Source organism: Coregonus lavaretus, assembly GCF_964263955.1.
Source record: "Coregonus lavaretus genome assembly, chromosome: 28".
Lineage (NCBI taxonomy): Eukaryota > Metazoa > Chordata > Actinopteri > Salmoniformes > Salmonidae > Coregonus > Coregonus lavaretus.
Genome location: NC_140015.1, coordinates 40,755,038 through 40,771,516, shown reverse-complemented (window position 1 = coordinate 40,771,516; position 16,479 = coordinate 40,755,038). Strand labels below are relative to the sequence as shown.

Genomic DNA, 16,479 nt, shown 5'->3' with positions numbered 1-16,479 from the left:
GAACTCAAACACACACACCTAGGGAGAGAGAGGAGTGCAGGAGGGAACTTAGTTTTCTTAGCAGACACACAGAAAAAGAGAGAGAAAGAGAGAGAAGAAGAGATTCAATGGACATAAAACCAACACCTTGAGAGAGGGAGGGAGGAGAAGAGTGCTTCGCTTCCTTACCTGGACAATCAAGATTTACTGAGAGGAAACAATATTTAAGAAAAGGAGGAGGAGCAGGTGGAAGAAAAGAAGAGAGGAGGAAGAAAGGAGCCGGAAAACAGAAGACAGGATGGACAATCTGTGTAGCCTCAGTGGACTGGATCCGCTATGGGTGAGTGACCTACTGTCCCAGAGAGAGAGGGAATGAAGGACAGAGAGAGGGAGAGAGAGAGAGAGAGGTAGAGAGAGGGAATGAAGGAGAGGTAGAGAGAGAGAGAGAGAGAGGTAGAGGTAGAGAGAGATAGAGAGAGAGAGGTAGAGAGAGAGAATGAAGGAGAGGTAGAGAGAGAGAGGTAGAGAGAGAGGTAGAGAGAAGAACTGAGTGATAGAGAGAGAGAGAGAGAGAATAACTTAGAGAGAGAGAGAATGAAGGAGAGGTAGAGAGATAGAGAGAGGTAGAGCGAGATAGTGAGAGGTAGAGAGAGAGAATGAAGGAGAGAGAGAGAGAGGTAGAGAGAGAGGTAGAGAGAAGAACTGAGTGATAGAGAGAGAGAATAACTTAGAGATAAAGAGAGAGAGAACTGAGAGAGAGATAGAGGTAGAGAGAGAGAGAGCGATAAGACCATAAACAGAGAGGTGGAGAGAGGACAGTAGGTTTATCAGACAGACCATGAACAGATGTCCCTCTCTCTCTCTCTCTCCCTCTCCCTCTCCCTCTCCCTCTCCCTCTCCTCTCTCTCTCTCTCTCTCTCTCTCTCTCTCTCTCTCTCTCTCTCTCTCTCTCTCTCTCTCTCTCAATTCAATTCAATTCAAAGGGCTTTATTGGCATGGGAAACAAATGGAATAGACAATAAACAAAAGGGAAATGAACAACGGAAACATTAGTAAACATTATACTCACAAAAGTTTTTAAAGAATATAGACATTTCAATTTGTATTTTATTGGCTATATACAGTGTTGTAACACTGTGCAAGTAGTTGAAGTATGAAAGTGTAAATAAATAAACAGATAAATATAGGTTGTATTTACAATGTTGTTTGTGCTCCACTGGTTGCCCTTTTCTCATGGCAACGGGCCACAAGTCTTGTTGCTGTGACTACACACTGTGGTATTTCGCCTAACAGATATGGGAGTTTATTAATGTTTGATTTGTTTTCAAATTCTTTGTGATCTGTGGGAAATATCTGTCTCTAATGTGGTACATTCATTTGGCAGGAGGTTAGGAAGTGTAACTCAGTTTCCACCTCATTTTGTGGGCAGTGGACACATAGCCTGTCATCTCTCGAGAGCCAGGTCTGCTTATGGCGGCCTTTCCCAATAGCAAGGCTATGCTCACCGAGAGCCTCAATTCAATTCAATTCAAAGGGCTTTATTGGCATGGGAAAAATCTATATTTACATTGCCAAAGCAAGTGAAATAGATAATAAAAAAAAGTGAAATAAACAATCGAAAATTAACAGTAAACATTACACTCACAAGTTTCAAAGGAATAGACACATTTCAAATGTCATATTATGGTGTTGTGACGATGTGCAAATAGTTAAAGTACAAATGGGAAAATAAATAAACATAAATATGGGTTGTATTTACAATGGTGTTTGTTCTTCACTGGTTGCCCTTTTCATGTGGCAACAGGTCACAAATCTTGCTGCTGTGATGGCACACTGTGGTATTTCACCCAATAGATATGGGAGTTTACCAAAATTGGATTTGTTTTCGAATTCTTTGTGGGTCTGGACCAGCTTGCTTAGGGGACTCTTCTTGTTAATGGCTTTGTTATCGAAGGTTTGAAAATCGCTTCCTTTTAGGTGGTTGTAGAATTTGACGGCTCTTTTCTGGATTTTGATAATTAGCATGTATCTGCCTAATTCTGCTCTGCATGCATTATTTAGAGTTTTACGTTGTACACATCCCTGTCTCACCCCACGGCCCTGTGGAAAGAAATTAGTTTTTTGCCAATTTGAACTGCACTTGTTTATGTACTTTGATTTTATGTTGTATGTTTTCCTCCAACACCACTTTCCATCAATTTGTATAGCAGACCCTCACGCCAAATTGAGTCAAAAGCTTTCTTGAAATCAACAAAGCATGAGAAGAATTTGCCTTTGTTTTGGTTTGTTTGTTTGTCAGTTAGGGTGTGCAGGGTGAATACGTGGTCTGTCTTACGGGAATTTGGTAAAAAGCCATTTTGACATTTGCTCAGTACATTGTTTTCACTGAGGAAATGTACACGTCTGCTGTTAATGATAATGCAGAGGATTTTCCCAAGGTTGCTGTTGACGCATAACCCACGGTAGTTATTGGGGTCAAATTCGTCTCCACTTTTGTGGGTTGGGGAAGATGCCAGAGCTGAGGATGACGTTAAAGAGTTTAAGTATAGCCAATTGGAATTTGTAGTCTGTGTATTTTATCATTTAATTTAGGATACCATCAACACCACAGGCCGTTTTGGGTTGGAGGGTTTGTATTTTGTCCTGTTGTTCGTTCATTGTAATTGGAGAATCCAGTGGGTTCTGGTAGTCTTTAAATAGCTGATTCTAAGTTTTGTAATTGATAATGTATATGTTTTTGCTGTTTGTTCTTTGTTATAGAGCCCAAAACATTGGAGAAGTGGTTTATCCATACATCTCCGTTTTGGATAGATAACTCTTCATGTTGTTTGTTTAGTGTGTTCCAATTTCCCCAGAAGTGGTTAGATTCTATGGATTCTTCAATTACATTGAGCTGAATTCTGACATGCTGTTCCTTATTTTTCCCGTAGTGTATTTCTGTATTGTTTTAATGATTCACCATAGTGAAGACGTAGACTCAGGTTTTCGGTTGGATAGGTTTCTCAATTTCTTTCTTCGATTTTTGCATTCTTCATCAAACCATTTGTCATTGCTGTTAATTTTCTTAAATTGTCTGTGTGACGAGGTGAAATTAAGGAGTCAGGCGCAGGAGGTAAGATACCGAAGTCCAGAGTTTAATGCGTTCACATATATCAAACGCCAAAAGCGTCAAAAGGAACAAGCTCAAGGGAAAACATCCACCTTGGTATAAATAAAATGTTGAGTAGCTCAACCGAGCTAACATGCTCTCACAATAAACAATCACTCACAAAGACAAGGGGAACAGAGGGAACACTTATACACATACTAATTAGGAGAATGAGCACCAGGTGTGTGTGATTGACAAGACATGACAATTGGAGTGATGAGAATGAGATCGGCAGTAGCTAGTACTCCGGTGACGACGAACGCCGAAGCCTACCCGAACAACGAGGGCAGCCTCGGTGGACATCGTGACAGTCTGCTTGATATTTTTTGATTTGATAGGGAAGCTGAAAGGTCAAATATACTGCTTAGGCTTTCTGCTGACAAGTTTACACCTTCACTATTACAGTGAAATGTTTTGTCCAGGAAGTTGTCTAAAAGGGACTGAATTTGTTGTTGCCTAATTGGTTTTTGGTAGGTACACTACTTTCCTTCCATCTATAGCGTTTCTTAATATTATTGTAACGTAGACGCGGTGAATCAGGAAGCAAGTGCAGTTAGTGAGTTTAATGACGAAGAACATTGACCGATACAAAACAAGAAAAGTGTCTAAACCTGGAAACATAAACAATATTGCCTGGTGGGTGATAACAACAGAGTGCTATATAAAGGGAAAGTAATCAGGGAGGGGATGAAGTCCAGGTGTGCGTAATGAAGGTTGCCAGGTGTGCGTAATAAAGGTTGCCAGGTGTGCGTAAGGATGGGTTGCCAGGACCGGTGGTTAGTAGACCGGCGATGTTGAGCACTGGAGAGGGGGAGCGGGAGTGGACGTGACAGTACCCAACCCCCTCCCGACGTGCGGCTCCAGCCGCAGGACGACGCCGGCCAGAAGGACAGCCCCGAGGAGTGGGCCAGTCGGAGAAGGTGGAAATCTCGGATGATGTTGGGATCTAGAATGTCGTCTACTGGAACCCAACATAACTCCTCTGGACCGTACCCCTCCCAGTCCACCAGGTACTTTAGCCGGCCTCCACGACGTCTGGAGTTCAGGAGGGACCTGACGGCATAGGCGGGACTACCTTCGATGTCCAGGGGAGGCGGAGGGGTGTCGTGGGTGACGGCATCAGCCAGGGGACCAGGAACCACCGGCCTGAAGAGGGAAACGTGAAAAGAGGGTGGGATCCGGTAGTCATTGGGAAGCTGTAATTGGTAAGTTACTTCATTGACTCTCCGGAGGACTTTGAATGGCCCCACAAACCGGGGACTCAGCTTCCGGCAGGGCAGGCGGAGCAGGAGGTTCCTGGTGGAGAGCCAGACACGATCACCAGGATGGAAACGGGTGCCTCACTGCGGTGGCGGTCCGCCTGCTCCTTCTGGCGCTGGACGGCGCATTGGAGACTCACGTGGGAAGCGTCCCAAACCTCCCCTGCGCGCCGGAACCACTCTTCCACTGCAGGGGCTTCGGTCTGGCTCGGGGTCCACGGAGACAGGGCCTGCTGGTACCCCAGGACGCACTGGAAGGGAGACAACCCAGTGGTGGAGTGACGAAGTGAGTTCTGAGCGTACTCCGCCCAAGGAAGAAACCGGGCCCACTCCCTCTGCCGGTCCTGACAATGACTCCTCAGGAACCTCCTCGGCTCCTGGTTGGTCCTCTCCACCTGCCCGTTGGACTGAGGCCGGTACCCGGATGTGAGGCTGACCATGACCCCCAGGTTGTCCATGAAGGCTCTCCATACACGCGACGTGAATTGGGGACCACGGTCGGAGATGATATCCTCCGGAAGGCCATAGTGCCAGAAGACCTGCTGAAACAGTGCCTCAGCGACCTGGAGAGCGGTAGGGAGACCAGACAGAGGGATAAAACGGCATGATTTGGAGAATCTGTCCACAACAGTGGTGAAGCCATCAGACAGGGGAAGATCAGTGACAAAATCTATCGACAGATGGGTCCAAAACCACTGAGGCACGGGGAGGGGAAGGAGTTTCCCTGCTGGTGTATTCCGGGGAGACTTGGTTTGGGCACATATGGAGCAAGACTTGAAGTAGCGGGAGATGTCCTGCGCCAAGGTGGGCCACCAGTACTTAATGGAGATGGATTGAGTGGTGCTGGTGATATCTGGGTGTCCAGCGGCAAGGAATGTGTTTGCGCCAGGTCAAAAGCTGATCCCTTACCTCCGTGGGAACGTAGGTGCGCTCCGGAGGACAGGTAGCCGGTGCGGGTTCCCTCTCCAGAGCCTGGCGGATGTCCACGTCTATGTCCTAGAGCATGGGGGCAACGATTTGGGAGGGAGGTATGATGGGACCACTCAGGACAGGAACCTCTCCCGAATCGTGGAGTTGGGACAGGGCACCGGCTTTGATGTTCTTTGAACCTGGGTGGTATGACAAGGTGAAGTTGAATCTAGTAACAAAAAGAGCCCACCTTGCTTGGCGCAGGTTCAGTCACCTCGCTGTCTGTATGTACTCTGATGGTTGGTGAGGATGAGAAACGGGTTTATGGTGCCCTCCAGCCAGTCTCCACTCCTCTAATGCCAACTTCACCGCCAGGAGCTCCCGATCACCGACGTCATCGTTCCTCTCTGCAGGGGACAGTTTTTTAGAGTAGTATGCACATGGGTACAGTTTGTGGATTACCTTGATTTTGTGACAGGACAGCTCCTCCACCACAAAGGGCAGCGTAGGGTCTGGGTGTTTCAGCAACGGGGCAGAGGTGAAATGCCCCTTCAGCAGGCGGAAGGCCTCATCAGCTGCAGGATTCCATGTCAACTTACGGGGACCACCTTTGAGGAGAGGTGAGAGGAGAGGTGATGGAGTTGAAGTTCCTGATGAAGCAGCGGTAAAAGTTGGCAAACCCCAAAAAATGTTGTAGTCCCTTTATGATGGTTGGGACTGGCCATGACCTGACCGCATCTACCTTCTATCCCGGCGGGCTGATCTGATATCCCAAGAAAGAGACGGCGACCTGATGGAACTGGCACTTCGCCGCTTTCACGTACAAATGGTTCTCCAGGAGGCATCCCAGGACTAAACCTCCAAGATGTTGGCCTGGAGGACAACCACAGGACTCTCAACAGACGTGGAACCACAAGGTAAGGGAAAGCAGGTCTTCCGGCATCCGGGTGCCCAGTCTGTAATCTTTTTCCGCAACCAGGAGATGGTGAGGTTGTGGGGTTGGCGCCACGGGAGGCCAAGGACAACTTTGTGTATGGGTGCCTGGATGATTAGGAAGGGGAGGCTAAACATGGAAACATAAACAATATTGCCTGGTGGGTGATAACAATGGAGTGCTATATAAAGGGGAAGTAATCAGGGTGGTGATCTAGTCCAGGTGTGCCTAATGAGGCGCAGGTGTGCGTAATGAAGGTTGCCAGGTGTGCGTAAGGATGGGTTGCCAGGACCGGTGGTTAGTAGACCGGCGACGTCAAGCGCCGGAGAGGGGGAGCGGGTGTGGACGTGACAATTATGCAGTTCCTTTGGCTTTGATGCCTCATGATTGAGTATTGCTCTGTTCAAGTAGACTGTTATTTTGCTGTGATCTGATAAGGGTGTCAGTGGGCTGACTATGAACGCTCTGAGAGACTCTGGGTTGAGGTCAGTGATAAAGTAATCTACAAATCAAATCAAATGTTGTTTGTCACATGCGCCAAATACAACAGGTCTTCACCTTACAGTGAAATGGTTACTTACAAGCCCTTAACCAACAATGCAGTTTTAAGAAAGAATACAAAAAAATACCCACAAAAAATTTAATAAAAGTAACAAATACTTAAAGAGCAGCAGTAAAAATAACAATAGCGAGGCTATATACAGGGGGTACCGGTAGAGAGTTAATGTGTGGGGGCACTGCTTAGTTGAGGTAATTGAGGTAATATGTACATGTAGGTAGAGTTATTAAAGTGACTATGCATAGATAATAAACAGAGAGTAGCGTAAAAGAGGGGGGGGGGGGGGGGGGGACGGACAATGAAAATAGTCTGGGTAGCCATTTGATTAGATGTTCAGGAGTCTTATGGCTTGGGGGTAGAAGCTGTTTAGAAGCCTCTTGGACCTAGACTTGGCGCTCCAGTACCTCTTGCCGTGCGTTAGCAAAGAGAACAGTCTATGACTAGGGTGGCTGGAGTCTTTGACAATTTTTAGGGCCTTCCTCTGACACCGCCTGGTACAGAGGTCCTGGATGGCAGGAAGCTTGGCCCCAGTGATGTACTGGGCCGTACGCAGTACCCTCTGTAGTGCCTTGCGGTCGCAGGCCGAGCAGTTGTGCAACCAGTCAGGATGCTCTCGATGGTGGAGCTGTAGAACCTTTTGAGGATCTAAGGACCCATGCCAAATCTTTTCAGTCTCCTTAGGGTGGAATAGGTTTTGTTGTGCTCTCTTCACGACTGTCTTGGTGTGCTTGGACCATGTTAGCTGGGAAGCTGTAATTGGTAAGTTAGTTGGTGATGTGGACAGTACTACTGCCAAGGGATGATCTGTAGGTGTACCTACCATAGGAATCTCCTCGAAGCCTACATAAAATAGCCCTATTTGGTAAAAGACCAAGTCCATATTATGGCAAGAACAGCTCAAATAAGCAAAGAGAAACGACGGTCCATCATTCCTTGAAGACATGAAGGTCAGTCAAGAAATGTGAACGTTTCTTCAAGAGCAGTCGCAAAAACCATCAAACGCTATGATGAAACTGGCTCTCATGAGGACCGCCACAGGAATGGAAGACCCAGAGTTACCTCTGCTGCAGAGGATAAGTTCATTAGAGTTACCAGCCTCAGAAATTGCAGCCCAAATAAATGCTTCACAGAGTTCAAGTAACAGACACATCTCAACATCAACTGTTCAGAGGAGAATGTGTGAATCAGGCCTTCATGGTCGAATTGCTGCAAAGAAACCACTAGTAAAGGACACCAATAAGAAGAAGAGACTTGCTTGGGCCAAGAAACACGAGCAGTGGACATTAGACCGGTGGAAATGTGTCCTTTGGTCTGGAGTCCAAATTGGAGAGTTTTGGTTCCAACCGCTGTGTCTGTGAGATGCGGTGTGAGTGAACGGATGATCTCTGCATGTGTATTTCCCACCGTAAAGCATGGAGGAGGAGATGTTATGGTGTGGGGGTGCTTTGCTGGTGACACTGTCTGTGATTTATTTAGAATTCAAGGCACACTTAACCAGCATGGCTACCACAGCATTCTGCAGCGATACGCCATCCCATCTGGTTTGGGCTTAGTGGGACTATAATTTGTTTTTCAACAGGACAATGACCCAACACACCTCTAGGCTGTGTAAGGGCTATTTTACCAAGAAGGAGAGTGAATGTGCTGCATCAGATGACCTGGCCTCCACAATCCTCAGACCTCAACCAAATTGAGATGGTTTGGGATGAATTGGACTGCAGAGTGAAGGAAAAACAGCCAACAAGTGCTCAGCATATATGGGAACTCCTTCAAGACTGTTGGAAAAGCATTCCAGGTGAAGCTGGTTGAGAGAATGCCAAGAGTGTGCAAAGCTGTCATCAAGGCAAAGGGTGGCTTCTTGAAGAGTCCCAAATATAAAATATATTTTGATTTGTTTAACACTTCTTTGGTTACTACATGATTCCATATGTGTTATTTCATAGTTTTGATGTCTTCACTATTATTCTACAATGTAGAAAATAGTAAAAATAAAGAAAAACCCATGAATAAGTAGGTGTTCTAACCTAGAGGGCAACCAGTGGGTCCGTCTCCTCTATACAATGTTTCTTGTAGGATGACAATGTCTGTATTTCCAATTTCTTTGATGAAGTCTGGGTTCCTGCTCTTCAGGCCAAAGGCAGATGACCTCAGACCTTGTATATTCCAGGATGAGATAGTAAAAGCTTTCTCTCTCTCTCTCTCTCTCTCTCTCTCTCTCTCTCTCTCTCTCTCTCTCTCTCTCTCTCTCTCTCTCTCTCTCTCTCTCTCTCTCTCTCTCTCTCTCTATATATATATATATATATATATATATATATATATATATATATATATATATATTTATCTCTCTCTATATATAGCTATCTATCTATCTCTCTCTCTCTCTACCAAAAAATCTGAACTCATCATAAGATAAGATAAGATAGTACTTTATTAATCCCCCAGAGGGGACATTTGATTGCACCAGCCAATACATCCATTACCAGTAAATAAACCATAAAACACAACAAGGACACACAGACATTAAAAGCAGCCCATCATCAATGGAGTGTTTGTGCTAAAAAGCCTTATAGCATATTTTTATTTATTTATTTATTTCACCTTTATTTAACCAGGTAAGCCAGTTGAGAACAAGTTCTCATTTACATATGGTAAGAAGGATCTGCGGAAACGTTCTGTTTTGGACCTGGGTAAAATAAATCTGTCTGCGATGCTCCAGGCAGGTACTGTGGAGGGAGTGGCTAGTGTTGGCCTCTATGCAGGTACTGTGGAGGGAGTGGCTAGTGTTGGCCTCTATACAGGTACTGTGGAGGGAGTGGCTAGTGTTGGCCTCTATACAGGTACTGTGGAGGGAGTGGCTAGTGTTGGCCTCTATGCAGGTACTGTGGAGGGAGTGGCTAGTGTTGGCCTCTATGCAGGTACTGTGGAGGGAGTGGCTAGTGTTGGCCTCTATACAGGTACTGTGGAGGGAGTGGCTAGTGTTGGCCTCTATACAGGTACTGTGGAGGGAGTGGCTAGTGTTGGCCTCTATACAGGTACTGTGGAGGGAGTGGCTAGTGTTGGCCTCTATACAGGTACTGTGGCGGGAGTGGCTAGTGTTGGCCTCTATACAGGTACTGTGGAGGGAGTGGCTAGTGTTGGCCTCTGTATTTCTACGCTTTTTGAGGAACCGCTTATCCAGCATGGGCTCTAGTTTGTCTTGGTTGGTGCCGATGGCCTTCTTGATGATTTTGTTTAGCCTGTTAGCATCTTCGCTAGTGATGTTACCCCCCAAGCAGATTACACTGTAAAACAGGACACTAGCCACAACACTATATTAAAAAACATTTGGCGCATTTTTGAGCAGACATCGAAGGATCTGAGCTACCTTAAAAAGAACAGCCGTTGCTGAGCCTTTTTAAAAACCAGAGCTGCATCCCCTTCCACACCTCCCTGATGTTTTTGCCAGCAAACTGTTGCTCAGCCTTGCTCTTGTAGTCCCTCTTCCCAGCCCGGATCAATTGTTTTTAATTCCTTCTGTATCCCTTTCACACTGACTATGTCACCCCTCAGGAATGCTTGTTTTTTTCATTTGTGTCATTCATGTCTCTTGTAATCCATGGTTTGTTATATGGGGAAGCACTTCACAGCTCACTGTGGAACCACATTATCCACACAAAAGTTGATTTGGTAAGCAACGCTGTTAGAAGGTTAATGTCACCACCAGAGGCATCAATTAATGTATTCCACTCAGTACACTCAAAGCATCCCCTCAGAGTTTCACAGCGATCCTGTGACCATGTTTGTGTATTTTTTTTGTTTGTTTGTTTGTTTTTTCTGTTTTTGCTTTGTCATTATGTTGTATTGTGCGTAGATTGCTGAGGAAATTGTTTTACCTAATCCATTTTGGAATAAGGCTGTAACGTAACAAAATGTGGAAAAAGTCAAGGGGTCTGAATACTTTCCGATGGCACTGTATGTATGTATGTATGTATGTATGTATGTATGTATATATATATATATATACAGTGGGGAGAACAAGTATTTGATACACTGCCGATTTTGCAGGTTTTCCTACTTACAAAGCATGTAGAGGTCTGTAATTTTTATCATAGTTGCACTTCATCTGTGAGAGACGGAATCTAAAACAAAAATCCAGAAAATCACATTGTATGATTTTTAAGTAATTAATTTGCATTTTTTACTATTTTACTATTTTCTACAATGTAGAATAATAGTGAAGACATCAAAACTATTAAATAACACATATGGAATCATGTAGTAACCAAAAAAGTGTTAAACAAATCAAAATATATTTTATATTTGAGATTCTTCAAAGTAGCCACCCTTTGCCTTGATGACAGCTTTGCACACGCTTGGCATTCTCTCAACCAGCTTCACCTGGAATGCTTTTCCAACAGTCTTGAAGGAGTACCCACATATGCTGAGCACTTGTTGGCTGCTTTTCCTTCACTCTGCAGTTCAACTCATCCCAAACCATCTCAATTGGGTTGAGGTCGGGTGATTGTAGAGGCCAGGTCATCTGATGCAGCACTCCATCACTCTCCTTCTTGGTCAAAAAGCCCTTACACAGCCTAGATGTGTGTTGGGTCATTGTCCTGTTGAAAAGCAAATTATAGTCCCACTAAGCGCAAAACAGATGGGATGGCATATCACTGCAGAATGTTGTGGTAGCCATGCTGGTTAAGTGTGCCTTGAATTCTAAATAAATCACTGACAGTTTCACCAGCAAAGCATCCCCACACCATCACACCTCCTCCTCCATGCTTCACGGTGGGAACCACACATGCGGAGATCATCCGTTCACCTACTCTGCGTCTCACAAAGACACAGAGGGTGGAACCAAAAATCTCAAATTTGGACTCATCAGACCAAAGGACAGATTTCCACTGGTCTAATGTCCATTGCTCATGTTTCTTGGCCCAAGCAAGTCTCTTCTTCTTATTGGTGTCCGTTAGTAGTGGTTTCTTTGAAGCAATTCAACCAATTTTTTTTCTTCTAAATTGCAAATGTATTAACAATAAATAACAGCAACACCTTATTTACATAAGTATTCAGACCCTTTGCTATGAGACTCGAAATTGAGCTCAGGTGCATCCTGTTTCTATTGATCATTCTTGAGATGTTTCTTCAACTTTATTGGAGTCCACCTGTGGTATATTCAATTGATTGGACATGATTTGTAAAGGCACACACCTGTCTATATAAGGTCCCACAGTTGACAGTGCATGTCAGAGCAAAAACCAAGCCATGAGGTCGAAGGAATTGTCCGTAGCGCTCCGAGACAGGATTGTGTTGAGGCACAAATCTGGGGAAGGGTACCAAAAAATGTCTGCAGCATTGAAGGTCCCCAAGAGCACAGTGGCCTACATCTTTCTTAAATGGAATACGTTTGGAACCACCAAGACTCTTCCTAGATCTGGCCGCTCGGCCAAATTGAGTAATCGGGGGAGAAGGGCCTTGGGAGGTGACCAAGAACCAGATGGTCACTCTGATAAAGCTCCATAGTTCCTCTGTGGAGATGGGAGAACCTTCCAGAAGGACAACCATCTCTGCAGCACTCCACCAATCAAGCCTTTATGGTAGAGTGGCCGGGAGACTAGTCAGGATCGAGGGAAAGATGAACGGAGCAAAGTACAGAGAGATCCTTGATGAAAAACTGCTCCAGTGCGCTCAAGGTTCACCTTCCAACAGGACAACGACCCTAAGCACACAGCCAAGACAACACAGGACTGGCTTCGGGACAAGTCTCTGAATGTCCTTGAGTGGCCTAGCCAGAGCCCTGATTTGAACCCGATCAAACATCTCTGGAGAGACCTGAAAATAGCTGTGCAGTGACGCGCACCATCCAACCTGACAGAGCTTGAGAGGATCTGCAGAGAAGAATGGGATAAATTCCCCAAATACAGGTGTGCCAAGCTTGTAGTGTCATACCCAAGAAGACTTGAGGCTGTAATCGCTGCCAAAGGTGCTTCAACAAAGTACTGAATACAGTTTTTTACTTGTAATACATTTGCAAAAATGTTTTTGCTTTGTCATTATGGGGTATAAGTGTTCCCTCTGAGGGGAAAAAACAATTTAATAAATGTTATAATAAGGCTGTAACGTAACAAAATGTGTAAAAAGTCAAGGGGTCTGAATACTTTCCGAATGCACTGTATATACATTTGACGGAAACAGTATATTTGACATTAGTTATCTTTTATCTTTTATTTTTTAAGCTCCACTCAACCCCTCCCATTTATCTCTGAACACCATCCAGTTAGGATTTCTATTTGCCATATATTTTTCAACTGTGCTGTGATGTTTCACAAAAAGTTCTGAACCTTTCTATTCTCGTAGTTTCTACAGATTCTAAATTAAAGATAAAAATGTTTGCTAAAAGTATTATTATATTTTTGATCGATTGAACTAGGACTTTTCAAATCACCCAGCAGTGGTCTGTACTTCGGTAGGAGGTGAATCATATTGTGGTCAGCCTGCACCAAAGGGGGAAGGTCCCTGGATAAGTATGCATCCTTTACGTTAGCATACAACAAATCAATAGTCGTATCATTGCGAGTGAAATGGCATTTAACATATTGCCTGGAGTTGTGGAGAACAGATGATAGAGAGTGGTGGTTAAAATCCCCTGGAGATGCCCTCTGCAGGTCCCCAATGATCCCCTGGAGATGCCCTCTGCAGGTCCCCAATGATCGCCTGGAGATGCCCTCTGCAGGTCCCCAATGATCGCCTGGAGATGCCCTCTACAGGTCCCCAATGATCGCCTGGAGATGCCCTCTGCAGGTCCCCAATGATCGCCTGGAGATGCCCTCTGCAGGTCCCCAATGATCGCCTGGAGATGCCCTCTGCAGGTCCCCAATGATCGCCTGGAGATGCCCTCTGCAGGTCCCCAATGATCGCCTGGAGATGTCCTATGCAGCACCCCAATGATCGCCTGGAGATGCCCTCTGCAGGTCCCCAATGATCGCCTGGAGATGCCCTCTGCAGGTCCCCAATGATCGCCTGGAGATGCCCTCTGCAGGTCCCCAATGATCGCCTGGAGATGCCCTCTGCAGGTCCCCAATGATCGCCTGGAGATGCCCTCTGCAGGTCCCCAATGATCGCCTGGAGATGCCCTCTGCAGGTCCCCAATGATCGCCTGGAGACACCCTCTGCAGGTCCCCAATGATCTCCTGGAGACGCCCTCTGCAGGTCCCCAATTATCGCCTGGAGATGCCCTCTGCAGGTCCCCAATGATCGCCTGGAGATGCCCTCTGCAGGTCTCCAATGATCGCCTGGAGATGCCCTCTGCAGGTCCCCAATGATCGCCTGGAGACGCCCTCTGCAGGTCCCCAATGATCGCCTGGAGACGCCCTCTGCAGGTCCCCAATGATCGCCTGGAGACGCCCTCTGCAGGTCCCCAATGATCGCCTGGAGATGCCCTCTGCAGGTCCCCAATGATCGCCTGGCGATGCCCTCTGCAGGTCCCCAATGATCGCCTGGAGATGCCCTCTGCAGGTCCCCAATGATCGCCTGGAGATGCCCTCTGCAGGTCCCCAATGATCGCCTGGAGATGCCCTCTGCAGGTCCCCAATGATTGCCTGTATACTATACATGGAACACTTTGCATTCGCCGATGGAGGGACGTAAGAAACAAGAATGATCCCATTTGTTTCACGGGGAAGGTAGTTACTTCCTGTCTGCAGCTAACAGTTAAAAAACCTTGGCAACCATCTGTTGTTGACATACAAACAGGCTCCGCCGCCCCACCTTCGTATCCGTGCTGCGGCAGTCTCTATCAAAGAGCATGAGGGGCCGCAGTGGCTCGCGGGTCTGCGTACCCACACATACAGTCAGAGCCTAAGGGACGTTTTATTTGGGGGCCCCACTACCTTGTTTGGGGCCCCCCCCCTACCTTGTGAGCAAAACATTTTAGTGGCCCCCCTCTTGATACATTTGTTTTGTTTTAGAGTATATTTCCTGCAATTCTACAAATTTTGCCATGGGGCAGATAGATGAGTTTTATAACTAATGCAATTTTATAACTAATTTCATGCAATTCTACTCATTTTGCCATAGGGTGGAGCGGAGTTTTCAATATGATACACTATCTGAGTGAGAGTGACTAACAGAATCAATTGGGGCCCCCTGGTCAGTAATTTGACCATGATTACTACAAGTTTAGATAGCAGGCTAGAACAACTAACACCCCAAACATTTTTTTGCTGACGTGGGCCATTGAGTGACTGACTTAACAAGAGAAAAACTGATGCACAACCACATTTGGAAATTGCACCTTGCAATATTTGGCTATTCTAACTCTCAGCATTAAGGAATTGAGCTGCGGGCTACAAAAGAGGGGGGCCTCTGGCCGCATGGCCCGGTAATTGCCCGTCCATTATCTATTTCATACAGTTACATAAAATGTATTTTCATCAGGTTGTCAATGATTATTTTCATGATCCAGTACCTTTATGAGTTTAACATTATCCCCCAGTAACGCTCACCTCTTGGCCTGGCAGACCACCAGAAAAAACACTGTCTGTGTCCCAAATGGAACCCTATTCCCTAAATAGTGCACTACTTTCAACAAGGGCACATAGGGATCTGGTCTAAAGTAGTGCACTATATAGGGAATAGGGTGCCATTTGGGATACAGGCAGTGAGTCAGACTTCAGAGAATCCCAGGGGTTAAGACACAGTGAGTCGATAACTAGTGAATGCTTACGAGGCAGATGTCTTCTATTAAACTGTAAGCCCATGGAAGAAGCTGAGGGCTCTATTCAATCTGTATCGCTGAAGCGTTACAGATCGCACGATAGAAATGTAAAAGTAATTTCCGATTGAGCCGACATATCAAGCATTTACTGTGAATACAGCCTAAGCTAACGCGGGAACATTGCCTTTAAATTTCAATAACGCTATAACGCTGAACTTCCGCAAAGCATATTGAATAGAGCCTGGGTTTCAGTGTGTTTCTGTCCTGTAAGATTTTAGTTTGTGTCGTGGTCCTCAGGAAGAGTAGGTGTTGTTGCTGAGGTAACGGCTAACGAGGCACCACATAAAAACATAAAGGCCAATTATACACATACTTTCAATGGAGATCTTCCATTTAGTTGTGTTTTAGTCTAGGACTAGGCTTAATCAGTGTCCGGGAAACTGGCCCATAAAGACAGGAGAAGCAGGCTGATTAATAACACACCACAGTAGAACAGTCAGCATGGTCTACTGAGGATCTATATTTCCTAGAAGTAGCACATTGGTGATGGCATCCCCTTGATTACGTCCTGTACAGTGAGTCAGTCATGGGCATTCAGCACCTCTGCTCCAGAATGCTGCTAATGGTACCCTGGCCTATACACCCCAAGCTGTATACACCCCAAGCTGTATACACCCCAAACTGTATACACCCCAAGCTGTATACACCCCAAGCTGTATACACCCCAAGCTATATACACCCCAAGCTATATACACCCCAAGCTGTATACACCCCAAGCTATATACACCCCAAGCTGTATACACCCCAAGCTATATACACCCCAAGCTGTATACGTACCAAACCGCCTATAGATGCCTATTGACTCATCTGTCCAATCAATGTTGTCAGCGTTCCCATAGCAATTTACTCTCCATTCAGTGTTCCCATGGCAATATACTCTCCATTCAGCGTGCCCATAGCAATTTACTCTCCATTCAGCGTTCCCATAGCAAT

At 45.7% G+C, this 16,479-nt stretch overlaps 1 pseudogene across 1 annotated transcript in view; it reads left to right on the top strand.

Annotated features, from left to right (window-relative positions):
- Positions 1–277: 277 nt before the first annotated feature.
- LOC311103283 (multidrug resistance-associated protein 1-like) overlaps positions 278–16,479 on the top strand; it is a 59,284-nt pseudogene continuing 43,082 nt past the window's right edge. The window contains exon 1 of the transcript in view: positions 278–319. The product of the transcript in view is annotated as a multidrug resistance-associated protein 1-like (transcript). The remainder of the gene's footprint in view (positions 320–16,479) is intronic.